Source organism: Hoplias malabaricus, chromosome 2 (genome assembly GCF_029633855.1).
Source record: "Hoplias malabaricus isolate fHopMal1 chromosome 2, fHopMal1.hap1, whole genome shotgun sequence".
Taxonomy (NCBI): Eukaryota; Metazoa; Chordata; class Actinopteri; order Characiformes; family Erythrinidae; genus Hoplias; species Hoplias malabaricus.
Window position 1 is genome coordinate 16,570,778 of NC_089801.1, and position 6,972 is coordinate 16,577,749.

Sequence of the window (6,972 nt, forward strand, 5' to 3'; positions counted from 1 at the left end):
AAAGAGCCTGTGTTTAAGAGGCCGGCAAACAAAGCTAAGTCTAACAGACGCGCTAAAAAGTCTAAGCCAACTAAACCCTCAACGTCTCCGTCTCAGTCACAGTCACAGGCGGCAGGGAGTGAGTTGGAGAATTCGGCGTCAGAATACGAGTGCGACTCCTCGGACTCCTCTCTCACCGAGAAGAAGGCGGGTAAAGCGGGGGTGTACAGCGTGGAGCAGGTGCGCAGGTTTCTCGATGACACTAAAGGTAAAAGGAATGTCAAGGTTGAGGACTATTTTCTGAATCTAGAGCTGTTTATTAAGCCTGTGAAGGCTTTTATGAGAAATGAAGGGGAGGGGGGGGGGTAGGGGAGCCCGAGATACATAGGCAACTAGAACGCGATGATGACGTGAAGAACTGAGCTCTGTCTCGTGGCTCTCACACTGAAGTGCTCGATAGCCGCTTTTCTTTTAGAGATGTTTGACATTAAAATCTCCACGCTGAATCTGAACGGGGCGAGGGACGTGAGGAAAAGAGCGGCACTGTTCGAGCTGCTGAGGGTTAAACGGGTGGACGTTAGTATGATACAGGAGACACAGCGACAGGCGGAATGAAGCGGACTGGCACAGGGAGTGGGGGGGGGGGGGGCATGGTGTTGATGGGGCATGGGGGTTCCACCACTGCTGGTGTAGCTGTGCTCTTTTCAAAGAGTTTTTTACTGCAGTCTTATGATTAAAGGAAGTGGTGGAGGGACGGCTTTTAAAAATTACAGCTAGTTTTGAGAAGGTTCACCTGGTTTTAGTGTGTGTTTATGCGCCTGTGCTGCCGAGGGACAGGTGTGCTTTTCTGGCGAAGCTCTCAGAAACAATAGAAAAGTGTGACACTGATCATTACCTGGTGGTAGGGGGTGATTTTAACTGCACTTCCTCGGTTTTAGACAGGAATCATATTGAACCTGATCCTGCTTCCAGACGCGTTTTAAATGATTTAATTGAGAGACACGATCTGTCTAATGTGTGGAGAAATAAACATGGCACGGTTCGACAATACACATGGGCACACACTCGGGAGGGGTTTATTTCTCTGGCTAGATTGGATAGGTTTTATTGTTTTAAAAACCAGTCACAGGTTTTTAAAAACTGCAGTATTTTACCTGTGGGGTTCACTGATCACTCCCTGGTGATTGGTAGTGTTTATATAAACTCTGTTAAGTCTAAAAGTGCATATTGGCATTTTAATACAACCCTAGTGGATGATTTTCATTTTAAAACTTGTTTTAGTTTGTTTTGGAACCCTTGGAGGTTGAACAGAGACAGGTTTGAGTCTCTGCAGCGGTGGTGGGACATCGGTAAAGTGCAGATCCAGCAGTTTTGTAAACAATACACTCTCAATGTCACAAACAGCATCAAACACTCTGTCACTGAGCTTGAGAAGGAGATAGTGTTTCTTCAGAATTTGGTGGAGTCCGGTGGGGAACAGGGGCACATCCAGACATTTCAAAATAAAAGAACATCTTTGGCAGATCTGCTGGGGGTGAGAGCGCAGGCAGCATTGATCAGATCTCGTTTCCAACACATTTCTGAGATGGATGCCCCATCAAAGTTTTTCTTCAGTTTGGAGAAAAAGAATGGACAGAGCAGATTCATTCACTGCCTCCGCTCCGCTGACGGCCGGGAGCTGATGAACCCAGTGGAGATCAGAAGGCGGGCTGTGGGCTTTTTTTCTGAGCTGTACTCCAGTGAGTATAGAGAGGACAGTTTAGTTTCACAGCAGTTCTATGACGGATTACCGCAGGTATCACCTGAACAGAACGAGGAGCTAGAGCGGGTGATAACCATGCAGGAACTACAGAGAGCGTTGCAAAGCATGGCAACAGGGAAGGCTCCGGGCATCGATGGCCTCCCAGTTGAGTTTTATAAGTCTTTCTGGGATGTGGTGGGGGGGATTTGCTGGCTGTGCTCAATGACAGCCTGGTTGGAGGACGACTGCCGTTGAGCTGCAGGAGAGCGGTCCTCACCCTACTGCCCAAGAAAGGCGACCTCAGCGAGGTTAAAAACTGGAGGCCTGTGAGTTTGCTGTGCGTAGATTATAAGGTCCTCTCTAAAGTCCTGGCAAATCGCCTGAAGGAGGTGATGGGGCAGGTCACACACACGGATCAGGCTTACTGCGTCCCTGGCAGATCGATCCATGATTATCTCGCTTATTAGAGACATTTTGGAAGTGTCTGGGTCGGGGCCCCCTTTTGGGTTCCTCTTCTTAGATCAGGAAAAAGCCTTTGACAGAGTGGAGCATCAGTATTTGTGGAATACTTTAGATGCTTTTGGTTTCTCACCAGGGTTTATCTCCATGATAAAGGTGTTTTATAAGGACATTGAGAGTGTACTGAAGGTCAATGGTGGTTTGTGTGCCCCTTTCACCATGCAGAGGGCAGTCAGACAGGGATGTTCATTGTCGGGATGCTGTATGCTCTGGCCATTGAGCCAATGCTTCACTATTTGCACTATTTGAGGAGAAACCTCAGTGGAGTTGTAATGGCTGAGAACATCCCACGGTTTTATTTAGCTGCGTATGCAGACGATGTAGTGGTAGGAGTCACTGGAGCTGGAGACATTTCTGTTTTAAACACTTTTAAGGACTTTGCTCTGATCTCCTCTGTGAAAGTGAACTGGGGGAAAAGTGTGGGTTTGCTGGTGGGGGACTGGGACGGTGGAGAGCCAGCTTTGCCAGAGGGATTAGTTTGGTCCAAGGGTGGTTTTAAATATTTGGGGGTGTTTTTAGGAAATCAAAATACTGAAAAGAAAAATTGGGAAGGTGTGTTACAGGCCATGCAGAACAGACTGAGTAAATGGAAATGGATTTTACCGAACATGGCTTTTAGGGGTAGAACACTAATAGTCAATAATTAAATAGCGTCATCCCTCTGGCATCGTTTGGCCGGCCTGGAAGCTCCACAGGGCCTTTTAAAGGGGATTCAAGCTTTTATTGTTTTATTTGGGATAAACTCCATTGGGTGAAGAGAAGTGTCCTGTACTTATCTAGAGACAAGGGGAGTCAGGGTGTCATACATCTCGAGAGCAGAAGGGCAACTTTTAGGCTTCAGTTTTTACAAAAAATTTGTAAAGGTTTCCTGCGCAGGCCCTGTGGAGGAACGTGGCGAAGGCTGTTTTGCGCAAGGCTGGTGGACTGTGCCTGGAGGAGAGCATCTTTTTAGTGCACCCTGATCAACTGTCTTTTTATGGACTCCCTCTCTTTTACAGCAGTGTTTTTAAAACATGGACTTTTTACAAGGTGGAAAATCATTTTGGCCTCACCAGTGACGTGAAGCCTGCCTGGAGGGCACTTTATAAACCACCATTGACCAAGTCAGCTGGGGATCTGCAGTGGAGAATTTGTGTCCATTTTGAACCCCACTGTGTCTTCGGAGTGTCCTTTTTGCTCATTGAGAGAAACAGTGTTTCATTGTGTTACACAGTGTTTTAGACTGAACGCATTATTTCAGGTTTTAACTTCACTTTTTCATGATTTGGGTGAATGTTTTAATCTTCATGTTTTTATTTTTGGTTTTTCGTACTGTCAGAGGAAAAGAAAAAAGTGTCAGTTGTTGAACTTCATTGTGGGTTAAAGCTAAAACTGCAATTTATTTTAGCAGAAAGAAAAAACTGGACTCTGGGTTAAATAGTGATGTCTGTCTGATTTTTAAAGAGTTGGTGAAATCCAGAATCAAAGTGGATTTTTTGTTTTATAAAATGATGAAGAACTTGGACAGTTTTATAAATGTATGGGACTACGATGGGGCTCTGTGCACCACAGAGGGTGGTGTTTTATTATTCTCTGACCTTTTAAAATAAGGACTGAATTTAATTCCTGATTTTTTTATTTTTGTAACAAATAGTGATTAAAGTTTAGTTAAAAACTCTCACTATTGCTCTACTGTCTCTCTCACTCTCTCTACTGTCTCTCACTATTGCTCTACTGTCTCTCTCTCTCTCTCTCTCTCTCTCTCTGTCTCTCACTATCGCTCTACTGTCTCTCACTATCGCTCTACTCTTTCTCTCTACTGTCTTTCACTATTGCTCTACTGTCTCTCTCTCTGTACTGTCTCACACTATTGCTCTAATGTCTCTCTCTCTCTCTCTCTCTCTCTCTCTCTCTCTCTCTCTCTCTCCTGTCTCTCTCTTCCAGTAAGCTCACCTGACTGTAGTCATTTTGCTGTAAACAGGTGTAGATTCCAAACTTTAGTTTGTGAAAAACTTTTTCCAAACTTTTAATTAGTGAAAAAAGGGTAAAGATTATGAAATAAATGTGGTGTGTATCCCATGCCTTTGTCACACTTTTTCTGGTGGGAACCTGATTTTTAAATGACATTTACATCGTGATTCTGTTTCTACTTTGTCTTCAGAACGAACACAGGGCACAGAGGCTGCACTTTTAACAAACAGTGTGAGTGTGTTTGAGTGTTATTAACAATGACAACAAAAACAAGTATAAAATCAATAATAATAAAAGTGTAATTAATAATAACTACATCAATGTTAACAACATTAATATTAATGTTATACTGCTCTGTGCTCACAGTGTTGAGGGTCTTGAGCTCGTCGGCCCACTGCAGGATGAGTTTACGACACTGATCCAGACTCCGGGCTTCACCAGCACTGGAACTACAGGGAGTTACAGCGCCACCACCAGGCTAAACCACACACACACACACACACACACACACAGACACAGAGGTATGTATTATATAAAGTATATGAACAGAAGAGTGGAAAAATGTGAAAATACAAATGTTAAATAAACTAAGTCCAGTGAATAATGATGGTAAAAAGCTTCAGAAACAGAACACTGGGGTTTTATATTATATTCTGTGTGTATATTCTGCCTCTCTTAAAGATCCAGGTAGATAGGCAGGATATCCAGGTAGAGACCGGTGATCCAAGTAGATAGACAGGTGATCCAGGTTGATAGACAGGTGATCCAGTTAGTGACCAGTGATCCAGGTAGATAGACAGGTAATCCAGGTAGAGAGACAGTTGATCCAGGTAGAGAGAGACAGGTAATCCAGGTAGAGAGACAGGTAATCCAGGTAGAGAGAGACAGGTAATCCAGGTAGAGAGAGACAGGTAATCCAGGTAGAGAGAGACAGGTAATCCAGGTAGAGAGAGACAGGTAATCCAGGTAGAGAGAGACAGGTGATCCAGGTAGAGAGAGACAGGTGATCCAGGTAGAGAGAGACAGGTGATCCAGGTAGAGAGAGACAGGTGATCCAGGTAGAGAGAGACAGGTAATCCAGGTAGAGAGAGACAGGTGATCCAGGTAGAGAGAGACAGGTAATCCAGGTAGAGAGAGACAGGTAATCCAGGTAGAGAGACAGATAATCCCTTGGTATCCCACTTCATAATAACTGCTGTGTCTGATCCATTTATCCCAGCACAACCCACACTAACACACCACCACTGCTCAGTGCCACTGCTCCTTGGGGGTCGAACAAGGTCAAATATCCTTTATTAAAGTGGTACAAAACAAAGCAGACTCTATCCTTCACTGATTATGTCTTTGTCATTAAAATATTTCACTGCTAGTTGTGGTGTGTGAAACACAATGAATCAGTTCCACCTTAAAGTTATCTACATTCTAAATAAACCACTACAACTACAACATTAACGGAGCTGTGACATAGTTCTCAAGGACTCTTCCTTTACACGTGTTGTTCCACACAGTGAGCACCAGGGGGCACTGAAATTTGAGACTGAAGTGAAAGTGAAAATAATTTCAAAGCTGAGAAGTCGCTGAGGTGAGTAACGTCTGACTGTGTGTGATTTCACTGAAATATACTGTGTTTATTACTTCACCGGGTTCAGGACAGTGTTTCTACTGCAGCTGCTCCTTCTGTGTGAGCGCTGTCTGCGTCTGTGTCTCTGTCTCCAATGACTGAGGAGTCTGCTCTGCTCTTCTCTCACCGGAGCTGGAGGTGGAGGGGGGAGCTCAGCTCTTAGGGAAGTGTTACTGAGGCTGTTTACTTTTGCTCCTGGGGAGTGTGAGACATGTTCCTCATTCACTCTGGAGCTGTTTGTCCAAATAAACACTCAAGCGTTCACCTGCTAAAGAAATCTAGGGCATTCCAGGCTCAGTTTGAAAACAACAACTATTCTTTAATATATATTTAATATAATCAAATGGAGTAGCATTTTTTTTTCAATTAAATAATGTTTAAAAAATTTAAAAAAATGTTTTTTTGCCTCTGTTTATCAGAGAACAGAGGGATACAATAAAACCATTTCAAATCCTCTTATAAAAGCTGAGAGAGGAGAGCTGTGTCTTCCTTAATGTTACACCACATCCTTGGTTTAGTGCCGTTGACTTTGACAGATACATAAATAGATGGATGGATGGATACTTTACTGATTCTGAAGGAACTTTAGCAGCCAGCACAAATATTACATATTAGATATTACATGGTAAAGCAGATTAAACTATAAGTGCCTACAAAAGTAGATCGGGGTCCTCAGGGGGCGGAGGAAGAAAACATCTAGGAAAAAGACATGTTTTAAACGGTAAATGGATCCTGTGAGAGAAACCAATCTCATGTTCTCTCCTGTCTTCTCTTCTCTCTGTCCTTTACATGTGGTTATTTTTCTCTTCCAAACATGGTGTTACATATGGGTTGGTTTACATTATCTCATACTTTGGGACTGAGAGAGGAAGAGTGACCTCTCACCTCTAAGAGAGCAACTTAAACCTAACATTCCTTCCCCATGGACAAAGAAACAAGGAGTTTCAGACATTCAGAAACATGCACATACAGACAATAAGATACACTTCAAATCCACACTGAGTTTGGTGGAACACGTGTGTGAGCGCACAGGGAAACTTCTTTGTGACAAGTGCAGATACGGACTCCCCACGAGAGCTGGAATGAAGTCGCTCTAAAACACCATCGCAGCTGGTGGCGCTGTCCCAATACGAGACACAATGTGAACTGCGTCTGTCACACA